The sequence below is a fragment of the Xiphophorus couchianus genome, chromosome 2 (assembly GCF_001444195.1).
Source record: "Xiphophorus couchianus chromosome 2, X_couchianus-1.0, whole genome shotgun sequence".
NCBI classification, from domain to species: domain Eukaryota; kingdom Metazoa; phylum Chordata; class Actinopteri; order Cyprinodontiformes; family Poeciliidae; genus Xiphophorus; species Xiphophorus couchianus.
The window spans coordinates 28329093-28348894 of NC_040229.1; the positions used below are offsets into that span (position 1 = coordinate 28329093).

Consider the following 19802-nt stretch of genomic DNA (forward strand, 5'->3'; position numbering starts at 1 on the left):
TTCCTCTACTTTGTGTTGATTTTTTCACAGAGAAACAATAACACATGTCAAAGTTTGTAGTCCCAACCTTATGAAGTGTGAAATGGCTTTCCACAACAGTGGGATCCTTCATCGGACAACTGAATCTTCTCTAACTAAAGAAGCATTTTTAAATGTGCATGCCAACATAATTTCTTTAAAGCCAGTTTATACCTTTATTTTTATCACCCCCACCACCATCTTTGCAACAGTAAAGTAGATCAAAGAATGAGCTGAGGCAGAAACTTAATGCTGGCAGGAAAATATCTCTAAGATGCTTTTTGTTTCATGTTGCAGCCATCCACAATAATCAAAAGCGTCTGTCAGGTACGCCTGACTCCAGGACCTTCAAAAACGGGGATCTGACAAACCTGCCACACTCAGAGAAGACAGGCTCGGCTTATTAGGACGGTAAGGAGCTGCATGCTCCATATAGCTGCCTGCCTGTATACTTTTAGCATCCTGGGAGTTATAGCTCACGTTATCTTGTCTGCAGTCACCTCTGAACAATTAAAACGGCTGGCATTTTAGAAGTGCACGTTTTTTGAAAGAGAACTTTTCCAGAGCTGCTGCTGCTGCTGGGAGCACCATCATTAACTCCAACCAATGGTGGAAAAGAGTCAGAAGAAGTGAAATACAGACTAGAAATTGTTGTCAGTTAAAGTTGTTGAGACTAATGACACGGTGGTTCTCCTTAGCAGCTGCGTTTCCTTTACAAATGTGCGCAAAAGTTTAATATTCCGCTAACGTCGGAAAATCCCCACAATTTTGCAATTGCGGTGTAACTATGAAATAGGAAGCACAATTGAAATTGCATTTGAATAAGTTTGTTCAAGAGATAAATCATCCAAAAAAAAGGTGCCGTGGTGGCGTAGGGGTTAGCGCGACCCACATTTGGACCCCTGACTCCTCGACGCGGCCGTCGCGGGTTCGATTCCTGGACCCGGCGATATTTGCCGCATGTCTTTCCCCTTCTCCTTCCCCCTTTTCTGTCAGCCTACTTTCATATAAGGGGCACTAGAGCCCACAAAAGACCCCCTGGAGGGGGTCTTGTCGTCGTCTTCTTTCTGGTTCGAGCCAGTGGCAACTCCGGGTTGTTGATCAAGTGACTCATGTGATGCAAAAAAAAAAAAAAAAAGTTAAAAAAATTAAAAGTTTCCATTGCAGTCTTGCTAAATAAACCCATTTTGATACCGCCAAAAAATTGAGCAATTACCTGCTTATTAGAAACGCAGCTGAGCTGAAGCAGTGGCACATTGGGTGAGCAGGTCCTGCTCGCATCCGGCAACTTAGTCAACCAGTTACGGTTTGATCTGTGGCTCAAAGTTTTTAGAGGTAAATTATCAGATATGAAACATGTAAAGCAAGCCAGTAAGATGCCACATAGACCCTTGACCAACAGCGCCAAACAACACAGCAAAACTACAGACCAGACATGGAAGAGTGGAGAACAGAACAGAAAATAGGAATTCAGTAGAGGAAATGAAGCTGTGATGGAATCCTCTGGGATTTGTAAAATAAAGTGGCAAGAGCGAGTTATGAATATCAAAAAGCTTAACTGATCCAATCACGTACATTTCCCCTGTTTCATCAAAGAGAAGCTAATCCGCGCTAATTAGCTAAATAAACCGAGATCTGAATGGAGGATGAACCGAGCGGGTTTCGGGGGAATGCGACACGCGTGCTCTTCACGCTTCACCACGTAGACGACAGAGATGGAAAACTGATAACTCCTCTCTGATGCTCTCCTGGCTTCCACACACACACACACACACACACACACACACACACACACACACACACACACACACACAGATTATCCACCTGTTGCGCGTCCGCAGGCTGTTTATCACTGATTCATCTCTTTGTTGACGCAATCTGACTGATCAGAGAATCAGTGGAATGCTTTTCAGATCAATCAATGCATGCCTTATAGCGGGAACAACGACGGCGCTCGTTATGAATGCTTGTTCAGCCAGCAGCAGACACATGGAGGGCAGAAACCTGTTTCCTTCAGAGGTTTTTAGAGACCTGCAACCTCTCAGGAGTTTGCTTAATAAGTGTTGGCTTCCATTTCCATGGATGCTGTAGGTAAAGGACAGTCCTCTGATCCTACAGGGAGAACATCCACACTGCATGTGGAAAGGTACTGGCTGGGATTTGAACCCACAACCTTCCGGCTACAAGTCAACAGGACAAACAGCTGCTTCACTGCTAGGTTTTTGGGATCATTTCCGAACACCTACAAGTTCTAAATGGTGGGGTAGAAATGGAAGTGAAGGAAAAAGTAGAGAGTAAAAAAAAATGTTTCATTTTGGATGTGAAATTTATGCAAATTGTATTTTCAATACCAAATGCGATTACATTCTTGTCATCAAATTTATGGATGTGAAAAGAGGAACTTTTAATGGGTAAAGAGATGATTAATTCAGTTACACTGTGGACAGTCTTGAGGTTTTAGCTCAAGACTGGACTTTAACAACATTAGCTGGACTTTACTGTGACAACAATATACCTAAATTATAATCACAATGGGATATTTATAACGATAAATGATAAACGATATGATAAATGCCCAACCGTACTACAAGGTGGTGTAGTAATTAAGAATTAAGAAAAAAAAGAAACATTTTTGTTGTGGACCTCTTAAAAAAAGAAAAGAAAAAAAAACTAACAAGAGTTTTAGAAAATGAGGAAATAATTGTTGTCATCAACATAATAGTTATTTAAAAAACCCTACCAAACTAATTTTCTCTGTAAAAACAATTTAGACAGATCTGAATGTTTGTCATTCTAGATGATACATCACTTGATGTTGAGCTCTAAAAAGATTTGTATCACTAACCGCAGACTTAATGCCTCACATCATCACAAATCAACGTTTGATACTGTGTGAAAGTGAACCTTTCTCAGGTTTCAGTACCCCTCAGTGTGGTCCAGACCCGGCTGTGAGACAGACGCCACATGGCGGTATGATACCAGAGGTCCATCAGTGTCTGATAATGTCTCAAAATTAGGGGGGGATTTGTTAGGAGGCAACCAGATTAGCACTGCCAAGTATGAACATAAAGCCGCTTTTTTCCCGTCTGCCAAGCAGCTTAGCTTTTTGACCTCTCTCTCACAGGATGGACATGCTGCTTTTTACGCCTGGAAACTGAAAACATGCTTTCAACTTAGCATGACTCTTTAATGGAAGCTGGGAGGCCATGTTGGGAGTAATTGTTTGGATAGCTGTTTTTTTACTATTCTTTTCTCAACAGAGAAAAGTTAAGATGTAGCTGACGGCTATGAGGTGGAGCTTCGATCTACAGCGGCCTGGAAATATTCTGTAAAAAATGAGCGATTTGAACCCCGAGGAACCTTTGCAAGTTAAACAGTTAGTGCAGATAATTGAAAACAACTAAAAGGGGCGAAAAACACACTGAAGTGACCACGAGGACCTAAAGAGACTTTTATTTGCAATTCAGTGACGCACAAGTCGAAATAACTCAGAGGTGATTGAGGCTAAGAATAAATAATAACACAACATAATAAAAACTCGGGAGAACAAAAACATAAATCTGCTCCACCTGAGGGACTTCTCAGGAGTTCTGCACTTGTGTTTCTCCTGAATTATAAAAATATCTTGGTCAGAATAAACTAAACTTTGTTCTTATGCTTGCCACTTTGAGTGAAGGAACAAATTCCCTTAATGTGCTGTGAGTATGGAGTGATGGTTTGACTGAGGCTTGTGCTTACTGAGTAAATTCAGAAAGACAAATCATCTGATAAACTCTGGTGGCCTCTTGTTAGTCTGATTTATTTCTGGGGGTTTCCTATTTGACCTGTAGGCCCGAGTTAAAGCCCATTTTGGACAGGCAGTGTGTGTAAGCTTCAAACTTTCTGGCCTGTAAACAAAGTGGGGCATGAATACCACTAAAGCTGGTTGCTATGCACACGTCCCAAACTAAATATAACGAGTATGCTGCCCTCATGGGTTCTTCCTCTGTTGGCCATTAACGTGGACAGGCTAGCAATAGGAAAGGATTTGCTGGCGTTAGCGTTGTGTATACCAGCAACTAGCACAACTAGGCTGGTAATCCGCAACTTGCACTTTCTTCTTTAAATTAAATTTTACCAAGAAAAATGGTTGGCAGACAATATCTGTAAGTGACATATTTTAGATACATTGGGGTTTTTTGACATTTGTAATCCAACATGACACCTAGCATACACATATTGTTATTAATATTCCCCTATTTGGAGATTCACCTATTTGAAACCCCTAAATTATTTGTGGAAAATTTACCTTTTTGTTGTGCATATCTAAAATCTTCTAAACAAAATGTGGAAAAAACTAGGCACAACGTAACTTGGCATGCTAATGGCATTTGAAAACCAACCAATCAAGGAGCGCCGTTCATTTTCCATGGTGCTTATTGGTTGTAGGCCTAGAGAATGTAAATCCTTACCATAAAGTTTAATGAACACACAGCTTTGCTTCACTGTGTGTTCATTAAACAGCTGAACACAGCTTTAATGTGTTTAAACACATTTTAAACACATCTTTAAAATGTGTTTAATATTTTAGCATTAAAAATGCTAAAGCATTTTAGCATTTAGCTAAAATTTTAGCATTACTAAAATTTAGCAAAGTTTAGTAATGCTAACTACACTAACCGAACCAAATGTTGACATAAGATGCTAAATATTTTCTCTATTCTAAAAAGAGATATCAATAATTAATTTCTGTTCATGTCAGGAAGGGATAAAAATAATGACCAAAACTGTTCTTGCAATTGTAATGTTATAGCTCTAAAAGGGAACATGGGTAAAACTGGCATCGGCGTAAAGTTACATAGAGACCAACATTTAAAACTCGATAACAAAACTCTGATCTCTGCTAACTATAAAATTCAGTGGAAGACGGCTAAAGTCACTGGTGTGATTTACACCTCCACCGCTGGAGTCAGGCTGGTCAATAATATCTCGCTCTACACGGCTCCAGATGTTTAATGGCAGCAGAAAGAGAAATTGAGAGGATTAGGTGCTCCGCCTGCCAACACAGTCTTTTCATCACAGGCCAGGTAATATCAGAAAATCTGCATTAATCCCCACCATCACCCTCCTCCTCCTCGCTTCCTGTTCTCATTTTGGCCGACCTCCCCTTCTCTCCAAGTTGTTATCAGTCAGAAGGATAATTAAGCCTTGTGGGACTGTTGTAGGCCCCTCTTTTCTAACTTGTCAAAAGTTAGTGGGAGGCAGATCAAAAGCTTTTGAAACAGACGAAATGAAAACGATAATCTGCCAGGCAGCAGAAGATAGTTGCCTTTACTTTGACCCTTATTCTGTATAATGGATAAAAGTTCACTCATGCTCTTAATGAAAGTGTGAAATATTTTGTACTTCTGTATAAACTAGAACAGTCACAATTCTGGAGTATTCTTTAAATGAGCTTCTAATTTCATTTCTCTCGCTTTACGATCTCTAAAAAAACATCAAGAAAACATTGATTTGTACTGAAAATGTGCTTCAGATGAAAAGTTATAAACTGCTAATAAAATATTCTTGGCAGATTACCAGATCAATACTACCCACCCCCCGTAAATTTAAGGTTAATTATTAGAATTTCTAATTAAATTTTTTTTTAAATCTCAGTCAGTTACTAACGAGTTAATAACACTTTTTAAAATATAACCAAATCAGAAAATCTGAGTCATTATTGACTAGATATTTACAATTCCAGGCTTAGTAGTAATAATAACATTAACATATGAATTGCAATAAGCAATCAATTAATCAGATAATAAATAAAAATGAGTTATATAATTTCCAATCTGAGGGTAAATGTTTTTGAAGGGCAATTTTGTTTACAGAAACTTTGTAAATTCATTTTATTTATGTTTTCGGTCCTGCATGGGTTTTTATTTCCGTTTTATTTATTGTTCTTATTGTTATATTTTATTTTCGATATTTAAAATATCTTTTAGTTCCAGTGTGGAGTGCCGTGTGCAAATTGAAGTTTGTTAATCTTTGGGAAGGCAAACTTGAATTATTATGCCATTATTAGCTGAAAATGGTTTCAAAAGCAATATTATTGTTCGTCGCAATAATTCCTGGGACATTCATCTGACAAAATGTGTTATTGTAACAGGCCTGCTAAAGATTTAAACCAAGCTTCATTGCATACATCACATTTCAGCACCAAGGCAGTTCAATGTGCTTTAGATGACAAAAAAATATCCAATACAAAAAACAACATAATATTAGAGTGACAGAATAAAGAGGTATATCCATACCAGAGTCAATCTATTTTCCAGTTGTTATTAATCAAAGGCAGCTGTAAAGAAATGGGTTTTCAGTCGTGATTTAAAGGAAAATGACCATAAGTCTGGAATTTGTGGAGCTGACCATAATAGATGCACTCAAATCATCCAGCTAGCTGTTTTGTTACCAAGTGTTTGCATTTAGTTCAAGAGTGCAAATTTCCCAAAAGATTATGAAGGAAATGAAAAACACTCCAGACTGTTAAATATAGCAGTTAGTAAGGTCTCCGAAATCTTAGCTTCACTGGTAAAAATGGCAAAACAGAAAACGAGTTTCCTCATTTAGAACAGTAAATGTACAATATGTGTTTGTTCTTCTTAGACAAACAATGTAGACAAATCAGTGGAAGATTCATTATTACATTTTAACAAGTCACCAATAGAATCCAAACTCAACCTTAGTACAATCAATCAATCTAATTTTATCTGTTCAGCACCTTTCAGCAACAAGGCATTTCAGAGAACTTTACATCATAAAAATACAACTTGCAACTGTAATAATAATACTATAATAATATTTGTGTCACTAATGAGCCACTAAGGAAGCTGAATGTAGAACCTGCTTCCTGTCGACACTAAACTGAAAAGCTGTTTATATTTTTATTATTTTTATGAGCTCCAACTGCAGTTATTAGTCTCTCATTCAAAATCTAAAATATTTCGACTGATCAAATCTGAACTAGATTATTTCATTTTCTACTTGTGAAGACCCAAAAACAAGGATTTTCTTTTTTTTTATTTCTTTGGCAGTTGGATTGACTATTGTGACAGATTATTTCAAACATGGTTTGTGATTTGAGAATGTAGAAAACTGGAGTTTCTTAGTTGTCATATGACCAAACTCTGACCTTGACCTTGCTAAAAGGTCACATGTCTGTACAGGAGAAAGGAAGGCTACGTCTACAATGCCCCTGAGAAGTATTCACCCCTTCATGTGTTTTACTCCTTTTACTGTAAATCAATCATGACTGACACAATTTCCCTTCTTTGACAACAAATAAGCACTTTAATGTCAAAGTCAAACTTAAGTAATACAAAACAATGTCAATTAAAAAAAAAAAAAGCAACAGTGAGACACCTGAAAAACCTGAGATTTCCTTTTATTCTGTTCCTAGGTTGTTCAACTTGTTTGCTTGGCCACAAAAATCATGTGAAAGTTATTATGTTGTTAATTTAAAAAAGCAGGGTCGTTTTATGACCAGTGAGAGAAAAATGTTGGTGAGTCGCCCTTTACCTTGGGAGTCAAACACGGTTTTCTTTTTTCTTAACTGATTATTTTTTGATACTAAGACTTAATTTAAAAGTGAACAGAAAAAGAAATCAGCTACACAGACAGGCCCGGCGACATCAGCCGTGCCCCCGCTGGAAGCTGTTTGTTTTTACCTTAAAGTGGCCAACTCTCTGTTATTCCTACATATCGATTTGATAAAGTAGGGGCTTCCGCACTTCCCATATCTGTGCCTTCTGTCACTTTTTTCAGCCATTAAAAGTGTTTAATAGTCAACACGTCGTGACATGTTTTTCCGAGCCGCCTTTAAACGCAACATGAGTGCTAAGACGCTTGCACTGGGTTTACACCTGTGCGGCAGTGAAGGAGACCTGCTGCTGCTGCTGCTGTGTAGAGCTACTCAGGTCTGTTAAGATTCACGGCAGCAAACCAGTAAAACACTTTGCACAGTTTTTCCCACAAACTAACCGACTGAGTTGAGTAAAGCTGTTGGATGCAGGTAATTTTAGCTAAATGATGACTAGCTAATACCAATACAGCACCTTCAGCTTGTTAACAAGTAGCCTGTAGGCTACTGATGTTGTTGTTTATGTTCAAAAGTGTGTAGTACTTATTACATTGAGTAACATTTTTGGAAAAAAGGTACTTATATGTGTAGTTTTACTGCACTGTGCCTTTTTCTTTTACTTGAGTAATTGTGTTATTGCTATGTGTTCACTTTGCCCCCCCTGTTGAACTGGAGCCGGGCTGCATCAGGCTACAATAGAATGTATGTAGAATGTTTGTCACATTTTAAACTAAATATTTAATTAGTAAGCTAATTTTTTTAAACTACATATTTAGCTGCAAAGCAAATATTTAGCTTGCAAGCTTAAAATGTAACTTACTAACTACATATTTAGCTTCAAAGTCAATAGTTAGCAACCTAACTAAGTCTTTAGTTTAAAGGTTAGTATTTCACTGTCTAATTAAACATTTTGAAGCCTGCTCTTGTGGCATATTAAATATTTATTTTGCTAATAAAAAAGCGTGTTAAACATTTAAATTGTAAAAATACCTAGCTTGCTAATAAAACATTTAGTTTGAAAATATGACACTTGAATAACAATTTTTGATAAGTAATTTGATAACACAATTTAATTATTCAAATAATATTTGAATAACTGTGACCAATATTATTTATTTATTTGACTTTGTAACTTAACAAGCAGCACCCCATCAAACTACGGTGAAAGAATACCCAAAATGTTTGACCCAAGTCATACAATTTAAAGACAAATATAGGTGTTCAAAGGTTTAAAAAGTGTGCTGTAACAAAAGTGTCTTCATTCTGGCACTTAGCAAATAGAAATTAGTTTTGATAACCATAATCCTAAGTAACCTAAAAAAGGAAACAGTTTGATTCAGTAACAGAGAGTGTCATGTTGGTTTAAATACGGTATGTAAACAATCAGCTGAATAAACTAAGAAAAGAGCCAAAAGCTCCCCTTCAGCATGAAAACAAAACCAGGAAATAGAAAATCAGTCATAAAAGCATGTTGTATCAAAGGACTGCCTCTTTGTGGTAAAAAGACATGAAGAAAAATCCACTTCTATTGAAATGTCTGATATTCGGTTTAGAGAACCTGTTTACCTGTAAGCTGCTCACAGATTGAACTTTTTTACCATTCAAACACCCGAGCACCAAGGTGTCATTCTCTACACCCTCACACCTTCTCTAAAGATGGAGGATCTTTCATGTGGAAGCAGGATATCACTGAACGGAGCTGCTGGAGGTGTAAAACACATGTAAGAACGGAGCTGAGGAGCGCGTGCGGTATTTATAAAGCAATAATCCCAAGTGTGAACCCTAAAGAGAAAGCTTTGTTTCACCTTCACAAGCACTTTACTGGTTTTTCATCCATGTAAAGTTCCTTGAGTTTAATTACAATTGGCTCCTGTGAACGTTTTATCCTGTGCGCGGTCTGTCGAGGTCGCACTGACCCCACGTGCGGTTTTGTTCATGCGTATGGTTTCAGGAGTTGATGGTCGCGCTAAGACATGCTAGGGTGGGTGACGTGTACAAAACACAGTAAAAAAGGAATAGAGCTTTGGAACAGACGTCACTGCGTGTGACGTTTACGACTCGCACAGTCGCTCGACGCCATCTTTAAAAGCCACAGACCAAAGACTTTATTTCGCCGTTTTCATTGTGTTACTGAGGCTGTTTTCACGTTGGATTTTGGATATTCGCGCTCCTAAAGGGCGTTTAGCTCAAGGTTGATCCGATTTATGAACGCTAATTCCGGCCAGCTACTTCTACCGCTCCCCCCTCAAGCTCTCAGAGGTTCACTTGGGGGGCCGTCAATTTCCGAGCCAAACACTCCTGTAAATAAATGCCTTGCCTTGTGACCAACTGATACAAAAAAGTGGTAATTCATGCTATTGCACGAGGCACATTTTCCTCTATTAAAATTTTAAGTCATATTCAGTATTTTAAATAATTTTAATATTAAATGTTTTCTTCAATAACTTCCAATTCGTGTGCCCCATTAACTCAAAACCAGTGTGAAATTGTTCTACTAGACAGTATAGATGAAGCACTCTCATCTTTATTACATTTTAACACTTTTTATATTTTTTAGCTATTTCTGTAGTCAGAATTTAGCATTTTTCTTCAGTAGCTTCTAGGTCATGTGACCCATTAACTCAAAATCCATGTGAAATTATTCTAAGCTGTATAGATTAGGCACATATTTTATTCCATTTTGACCCCTTTTTTATTTTTTAACTAATTATATATTTTGTAAAAAATAAAAAATTTAATTAAATGTATTACCTCAGATGATCGTCACATTTGTTACCTGTAATGTTCAATTACATAAAATTCTAGGACAGGATTTATTTCACTTCATGTTCACTTCTTACCTGAAATATGTTAAATACAACAAATATTTACTTAAAGTGAGATCTATTTCATAACTTCTACTCGTCACCTTTATTGTTTACTTTGAACTGTTTAATTACACATTAAATGTTTAAAGATGGGCTCTTTCATTTGGTTTGCTTGTTACATTAAATGTTTACTGCAAAATGTCTGATAATATAATTGTTTACTTTAATCACATAAAATGTTTTTTAAAAATATAATCTTTCATTACATGTATGTTTATTACCTGAAATATTTTAAATATCAAATTTTTACTTGAAATGTGATTCATTTCATCACCTGTTTACATGCAACTTGAAGAGCTTGAATCAAACGTTTCATGAATGTTTATCACATTAAATTATGAAATGACAGAAAACAGACACTTTCAACTGAACACATATTTCAACCCAAATGGTTCATGTTCCTCTTCAGAGTCTGCAGCCTTGCTGAGCTCCTCTCCTGCGGTTTCCTCCTCAGCGTCTCCAACTTGCTCCTCTTCTATAGCCTCCGCTACTGTGTTTTTATGATTTACCTCTTCTGGGGTAAATCATAAAAACACAGTCTCTGTAACTTGTTGATCCACCATGGTTTTGCTGTATCGCCTCTTTAATCGTTGCGCATGTTGGTCCGATGTTACGGCGTTTACCTCACAGTGACCCAGATTCAGTCTGGATTGAGCTGATCCATTTCATACGTCGGTTTGCCTTGAAGAGGAGATATCAGAACACACATCAGTATTAATGCTGTAAATTTGATAACACTAGTAAAATAGTTTACTTCACAATAATGGAATAACCTCGATGTCCACTGACAAAACTCGGACTGTGCTACATAAAAAATATAAGCCCGACCTAAACAAGGCTGACCCACTTAGATTAACTCAACATAAACTGAACATGCGTCACCAGGACAAAATCATAGCAAAAAATTATGACACAACACCAACAAAGCAAATTTAAACACTCACCAGAATGTAAATGTCTGGAGCAAACTTGTAGATATCCTGGGATGTTGGAGAACGTAATATCAGGACGTCTCACCTCTGATATCCAGGACATTCGTCTCCTTTTCGTTAGCTCCGATAGTTTAGCTCCGATAGCTTAGCTCTGATAGCTTAGCCCCCTTGCATTGTTTCCAGGCAGGAAAACAGTGAAACTAAAGTCCGTTTTCCATCTTTTTACCGTTTCGGTCGTGTGATCGGACATTACATCCAATAACGCAGCAAGTTCGTACCATTGCTAAATAATTTTAAGTAACTTGGATTCAAAATAACTGTGACAGTCGTTTTTGTCGGTTATGGCCCCTCAAGATGGCGCTCATATCCCTACAGCAGTGACGTCACGTTCCAAAGCTTTATTCAGCAGAACCACCTTGATTATTTCTCATTTCTTTGTAAATTGAGAATGTAGCTATGTACAAATATAATAAATATAATAATATTTGTATTATTAGCTAGTACAAATAGCTAATAGTAGATATTAGCTATTTGTACATAGCTAATATGTACAAATATAATAAATATAATAATATTTGTATTATTAGCTAGTACAAATAGCTAATAATAGATATTAGCTATTTGTACATCAGTGACGTGCGGTCAGGGGAGGCAGGTGAGGCAGTGCCTCACCAGCCATCATGGAAAGAAAGAAAATATATAATCATAAAGTAATTTAAATTGTTATATTCATCCGGTGGTTTGTACTAAAAAATATTTATTTTTCATGTAGCTTCACCAATTTCGATTTTTATTTGTTCAAAATCGCTGAATTTTCTTATTTTCCCATTCAAATGCTTGGAAGCGATGCCGGTGAGGCAGCAGCGAGCTCTGCCTCACCTTGGATTGCGCAACCCCTGGCTCTGCGCTGGCTGCTAAGCGGAGAGAGCATGTTGCTGTACGGCGTCAATAAAATGGTTTAAACAAATTTAATATGTGAACTTATTTCCAATAATTTAGCTTATGTATATAATGTACAGTGCTTTTTGTCACCAACTGTGTTTGTGTAACGTGTTTCGTGTAATGAGCGATTATAAACGGCAGAGAACAGGTTCGAGGTGAGGCAGGCAGTTCTCTTGCCTCATGGCAGGGGGCGCTCAAGATCCCAGACGTTCGTCTTGTTCACTCCTCAACTGCCGAGTAAGTGACAGCGAGCTAGGCTAAACGATTCGGGAAGCAAGTCAAGTGCAGCGATAGATTATAATAGAGATAGTGATTTTTTTCCTCTCGCTCATCCCGACTTTCGACATGGATGACTACATTACAACACTAAAAAAGTTTTCTCAAGTGGACTTTCAATCGAAGCAGGAGATAATAACCAAAGGAAGACCAACGCCGGAGCTGAAAGGTTTGTATGTGTAAGGATGCAGAAGTGAAACATAACCTGTAAACTGCTGTCAATCTATGCATCTATTTGCAAATCTGATTCTGATGACGTCAGTGCCTCACCAGCTATGAACCTCACCGCACGTCACTGTTGTACATAGTTAATACATTAGCAATGTACAAATAGCTAATGTATTTGTACTCCAGAAACTAATCTCCAGAAGCTAATACTGCTTACTCCGACTTACTGTTTGCTCCAGAAAGTTGACGATTTGTTCATGAAAGTTTCAATGAATCAAAGAACAAAGTGAAGGCAGCAGCTCGTTTTCAGATGCACAGGCTCAGTACAGACAGTACTCACACGTTTAAAGCTGTTAACAGTGTCTGAAAACTAGTGCCACTGTTGCTCATGTGACAACTCAGTTGCGCGAGGAAAAAAAAAACAAACTCTGACGTCAATGCTCGAAAGCGCTCCACGCGCTAAACTTAGAAGCGTTTTAAACCCAGTAATTTAAGGTAGAGCTTACCTACCTGTTGGCGTGAATAGACCGGATGTTGTTTGAGGGAAAGTTTTTATTTTTTCCTGTTCTCTCTGGCCTGGCACGAATCCTTTCAGTCACATCACGCGCCGGTCTGAAAGTAAAGCAACACAAACGACAGGAGGAATCAGAAGACGACCGAGTTTGACTTGGTCGTTCACAACAAGTCTCGAGCACGCGTCCCTCTAATAACTTGTTTGTCCATAAGACAAAGGATGGCATGTTCTGTCAGCCTTGAACATCAGACTCTCACAAACAGAGCGTTCTTCGGTGAGAACGTTCACCTGAACGCAATGCATCTGTGTTCAGGCAGAACAGGCTCATTATCTTCTGCTGCGTCTCATTAAATCTAAATCAGAGCCACTTACTACCTATCAAGAGCTCACCTGTACAGTAGAGGTCTCGTGAGCATATATGCTCGCATGCCCATAGCTAAATGTTGGGTTTGTATAAGTCAGCCACACATTTATCTAGGGATCCGAAACGGACATAATTAAAAGTAAAATAAATAAATACTCAAAGGAGTAAATCAATACACTTAAGATGCACAAATTCTTATTATTTGTTGAAAGACGTTTGCCTCATGTTTATAATTTAATTGACATTTTTCATTTTTTCAGCTGAGTTGCAACAAGTTATATTTTTGAGCACATAATTAGAATTCTAGTGTTATTAAATCGTATATATATTTTTTGTTTTTCCTTTTACTTGTAGATGCATTTGTGTCTCTTTAATTAGTTGTTGTTCTTTTTTGCCACAACTCTTATAAACATTTTTTTTCATTTTTCTGTCTCCTATTTTTACTATCTGCCTATATGCAAATGAGGAGGGGCGGGGTCTCAAGGCGTCAACTTCTGCCTATTGGTTGACGTCACTCCACATGTAGTTCAAATCTACTCGACCAGATGGCGTCACTTTACACGTTGTGGGACAAGATGGCCAGTTTATAAGTGGGCTGAAGCTTAGCAACTTTATTAGAAAACAATGGTGTAACTCCTGAGTCTGTTATTTTTCATATGTAGACTTATGCAGCCAGGTTATTGCACCTATTTTATCTTCTGCTTGTAACCTGTTTGTCTATTTTTCAGCTGTATTGTACAAGATAAATGTCATGTTATATCTTTAAAAATTTTTAAAGTTATTTATCTTGGGCTTATTTTTTTACATCACCAAAGATTTGAACACTTGTGAGAATCTCTGCTTAAACACACACTTACATACTCGACTGTTAGGCCTCAGCATCGGGGCTGACAGAATGTGAAGCACAGTTCAACGTGTTCATGTGAGTAAAAACGATATAAGGCAAAAGCAATCGCTCAGAAAGTGTTTACAAGGACAAACAAGCAATCAGTCTGCTTAATTTGTCAAGTGGAGCGTGTGGGCGTGTGTGTGTGTAGGGGGGCGTGTGTGTGTGTGTGTGGCATGAAAGTCACTAAGCTTGGCTTTCAGCTTGGATATGATGTGACTAACATGTTATGCATGTCATGCCTGGTCCCTCAGAGGCTGCCGGCGTGATTAAAAGGAAGTTCTGTTGCGAGCAGATGGCCGTGTAGACTTCGCTTGTTCCTTAAAAGTAGGGGCAGTCCACCCACCTTCCTTATTTTTATCACTTCATCTGAGAGAAAGTGAAGCAGAGACGGAAGACAGACTAATGAGAATACATTTAGGGGAAAAAATGTTTTGTAACATTGATCTGAAGGTGTTAATTTAAGCTTTTTTTAAAGGTTATCGGTCATGTGAAGAAGAAATACACTGATGTCTAATTTTTTTATTTTTATTTGATTCGTCTCAATTTATTTCTCGGTGTTTCGCATCATCAGTAAAACCACCATTAAACATGTTTTACTCACTAATCAAAAGGTAGCAACAGGAACGTGGTTTCTAACGAAAGAGAAAGTTAAAACACCCTATCCACTAAGACATGGATGTCCAAAGTGTGGGCTGGGGGCCATTTGCAGCCCTCTGAGGGATTTTTGTGGCTCCCGAACACAATTCTAGAGTAAATAAGTCCTCGTTATATGTCACTTTCAACAGGCTGAGTTCTTGTTCATCATTGGGGGATACCACACACACTGTGATATCCGACCAAGACAATCAAACATGTTTTTAGATCAGAGCGGTCCCGTCTACCTTCTGAGCGGACCAGATATTACTCTTAACACACCACACACAACAGCAATAAGACTATCTTAGCCATTCCGATGATTGGGGCGTCCTCGACATTGTCGGATTGACTCATCTCTGTTTGGTTATGATGGTTACGTGGCACCAGCCTGTTTTTTGATATCTACTTCCCCCTGGGGTCCATTCCAAGTGTGTGGAATCGAGTTGTAAACATGTCATCAGAAGACTCCCAGTCTTTGATCGGCTATGGGGTGAAGTCACTGGTTGCGTCACGAGAACGACTTCCTGACAAGACCCGGCGTGGTAAAAACTCAAGACAGCAAACGAGCGTCTTTGGAGCTTTAAGGAAAACGGCAACACTTATAATAACACTGTGGTCGTTATGGCAACAAGCAGGCATTTTTGTGTTTGTTGTGCTTGTGTCGCATTCAGATCACATCGTGTTACTTTTAGGGCTCTGGGTTTGCCCTGCTGTGGCGACCCTGACGAGCCTAGTGAAGCTCTTGCTTTCAAGCTGAGCAAGGTATTAGTGGAACAGGGCGATTGGATGACCAGACCTGGTCATGCTATATAGCAGTTGTTGCGAACATCCTTCACTTTTAGACCATTTTCCATACGGTGAAACTGCTGAGTTGATATTCTTCTAAGACTTCTTCAAATCCCTTGCCAGACTCTTAAGGTGCTTCAGTCTCCTCTCTGAAGGCCTCTTTCCATCTCATCGTGACGTTTATGCTCACTTCAGCAATCGGGAGACCGTCAAACTAAATGTCTATGATTAACAGAGCAAAGAGCTAAATAACGACACCGTCATAATGTGCACCTAATGTCATACACCTGAGAGTAATTTTAGCCATTTGAACTTGGAATAACGGCGGGGGTGTCCAAATTTATCCCTCACCATAAAATTATTTTTTATCCATTTTACAGAATACAGTGTACTGTTGCTGTCTATTAAAAATCCAAACGTACAGGTCTGTTTGAAAAGGTCTAAAAGTATGCAAGGAGTTGCACAAATGTCCCAAAATCTGAAGAGGTTTCAGGTTGGGGTTTTTTTCAAAGTTTTTCCTCTTCATTCATTCGAGCATCAGAAGATATTCTTCTTGTGTCTTGTTTTGGCTGACAAAGAAACTAAATTACTCAGAATGTTTAATCTTTCCACAGGATGTATCCAGCCCTAGTTCGTTCTGCATATTTGATTATTTTTTAACATAGCCTGTAGTAAGCACAACATTTCAAAATTTTTCAAATGCCCCAGACTCGCATAAGACCCAAAACTTGCTCCCTCAGCTAATTTCGCAACTCAAAGATGTTTTTCATCACAACATCGGAGTGTGTAAAGATAGTAAAGTTTATGTGCAATCATCCGATCTTTCCTGTCTCCGGAGAAAACAACTCCAGTAAGTTTTGAGTTGAGTGCGCATAAAATCAGGACTTCAGACTCTAAACTCGAGGTTTGCTTTTAAAACGCTGTCACTACATGTTCTGGAGAAAGCAAAAAAAACCCTGCTGATGTTAATTTCGGGAGAACCAGGGCAGACGTTGGTAATGTTGTTTACCAGTTGCATTGCTTCCGCTGCTCCCCCCTCACATTGCTCCCCTGAGCGAGACTTCACCGACTGCAAAAAACCGAAACTCTGCGACGACGTCTTGAATTTAAATCGAGCCGGTTTAGGCTTTTTGAAAGTCTATACAGACGCTCATCCTCTGCAAACACAACACCAAGTTGACGGTAAGATCAAAATGAGAGTTTCACTGGGCAACCCCTACAAGGTCATAAAAGCCCATTTTCCTTTTATTGATTCCTCATATTAAACCTGTTCCAATCACAAGAGCAGGGCTGCAGGTAGACTGAAGGAGACGAATCGATTACGTTGTGAGCTGCTGGACAGCGCCGGGATGGAGAAAGAGTTTGAAGATCAATCTGAGGACGATGACCCCAACGTTTTGTAGATTCACTTAAAGCAAGTGTTTACGACTAGTTTGCGGGTGAGCCAACAAAGACGGAAAGAAATTACCAGAGAGAGAGAGAGAGGAGAATAAATTTTGCCGACAATACAAGTAATTCCTAAATTTAAAAGCTCCATTAATTCCCGCCAACTGGCACCGGTTTCGACAAGGGTCACGAGGAGAGCTAACATTAATAACAGCTGCCATGTTACGGCCGAGTGTGGCTTGGGGGACGATGTCCCGTTTGACAGCGTCCTCTCGCAGATGACACATGATGCCATTAGGTGCCATTATAGGTCAAACCGCACACAAACACGGGCGGGTGGACGAGGAGCGAGTGTAAATCACTCTAATCCAGGCATGAGATGAAGACAGGTCCCCACTCCTCCTCCCGCATCGACAGCTGAGTGGGGTCGGGGATTTGTGTCACGGGCTGAGCTGCAGTTTTTACAGCTCGACTCATGATGAAGGCTGTGATAGAGCTCAGCTGTAGCTCAAGCCAAAAACAAGGGGAAAAAAAAAAAAAGTCCCATCACCTGCTTTCATCACCACAAACTTAAATTCCACACGGAGCAGGAAGGGATGCCCAGAGGCGCTCCAGCTGTGGACGCTGCGGGGGTTTTCCCATTGGGGACACAATCTCAACACCTAAACATCGAAGAACTAAGCTGTTGCAATTCTCTTTCACTGCTCTCACACATATTTACATCATCACATTATCATCCGCGTCCCTCAAGCAGAGATTGACTCATCATCTCCCCTCTCATCTCTGTCCAAACCTCATCAGCCCCTCTTGAGTCCGCCTGTCAATCCCGGAGGCACGAAACGCTCCTCGGTCTGCCCGGTCATAAAACTACCTTCTGGGGTGGGGGGTAGAGAAGAGGAGAGGAGAAGGCGACGCAAACTCTGCAGAAGTTGTTTGCTCCTCTTCCCGGGGAGGCAGAGGCAAACCAAGGAGCCAAAGAAGAAGATCTATAATCGGAGAGAGGAGGAGCGAGCTTACCTGCCCACGACGCAGACACACACACACCAGCAGGACTGTGGCTTTCTGTTGCCGCTCCGCTCCACTCACCTACGCTAAATCACTTCCATGACTCACTCAGGAGGGGGGGAGAGAGAAAGAGACAGCACCGGCTCTCGGCGTAAAGAGAAGTCGTTGCAAAGACGGGGGAAAAGGCAGGGAGTGTGCTTCCGCTGCAGTGATGCTCGCCTCACCTCCTTTTTGCTTTGATTCCCCACCCCCATCCATCAGAGAACAATCCCCTCCCCCCCCTCACACACACACACACCTTCCCAACACCCCCGCACTCTCCAACACAAGGTGTTACAAACAGAGTGTGTCTGCATCTACTGCCTCTGATTGGCTCCCTGTATCCTCCTCCATCGCCACCATCTCAACCAGTTTCTCTCTCTGGAGTCTGGACAGGCAGCCTTAAAGAGGCACCGCATCAAAGCCGTCTCTCTTAACACTTTAACAAAAACAACAACAACAAAACTGATTTGTGTGGGGAAATACATGAACTATATTTATAGTACTTTTTGAGTGTCTCTTTGGACATTACCCGAAAGCGAAGAGGAAATTTTAGTTTATGGTGTCAGTCTTGGCAGATGGCATACTTAGACTGAGACACTTACACTGCAGGAGGTTTCTTCCTGTTTAAAAGGCAGTTTTCAGTTCCCCTGTCACCACATATACGCACAGCATGAGGGATCGCTCCAAAGTATCACCTCCGGAGGAGGGTTTACTGCAAAATCTGTTTTCTATTAGTTATTCCCAGAAATTAATTCCCACCCAGCTGTCTCTCTTTCACCTCAAGCGTAATATTTGCAGTAGTTCATGCAGCCTGCTGACGCCAGGTCTGCTGGTGCTCGCAAAGGAAAACTGTAGAGGAAAGTGTTATTGAAAGAAAGAACATTCTGACTAGTATGAAGTTGCTCTTGACATTTACGTTTCAATCAATCTTCAGACAATTTTAAAAAAACAAAATTGCTTTCTGTTTTAACAGGAATGCAGATTGGATTTGCAGAGGAGACTGTTTGCCTGTGAAAGTGAAAACTACAGGACTTAGTTTGTGCTAACGAGAGAAGCGCTCCCCTTCAAACTTTATTTTTCTTTTACAACATGAATTTATACATTTTATTATTTTAACCATGATAGATCTGAAATCTGTTTCACAAGAAAGACCTGGCAAAGATGGCGTCTTGAGACATGGAAAGAGATAGATTTAATTCACCAAGTTGACTGTGCATTTGTTTTTATGTATTTCTTTTTATATACAACAGATGCTAAACAATAACAAAATGTACATCAAAACTGAAATTTAAGAAGTCACAGAGGCTTCACAGCTGGCAGACCAGCTATGAAGGTGTATTACTGCCACCTACTGACCTGGAGGGTGGGCAGGAGATA

The 19802-nt window shown here is 39.5% G+C and overlaps 1 protein-coding gene across 3 annotated transcripts in view; it reads right to left on the reverse strand.

Moving 5' to 3' along the window:
• LOC114150652 (alpha-1,3-mannosyl-glycoprotein 4-beta-N-acetylglucosaminyltransferase C-like) overlaps positions 1-18620 on the reverse strand; it is a 73087-nt gene extending 54467 nt beyond the window's left edge. For 2 of the 3 annotated variants that reach the window (XM_028027235.1, XM_028027228.1), the window contains exons 1-2: positions 18396-18620; positions 13314-13415 (exon numbers count right to left, since the gene is read on the reverse strand). The gene's annotated coding sequence lies outside the window, so the exon portion shown is untranslated. Of the gene's footprint in view, positions 1-13309; positions 13416-18395 lie in introns of all 3 variants that reach the window. The other variant, XM_028027244.1, reaches the window with a different exon arrangement.
• Between the last annotated feature and the right edge of the window lie 1182 nt (positions 18621-19802).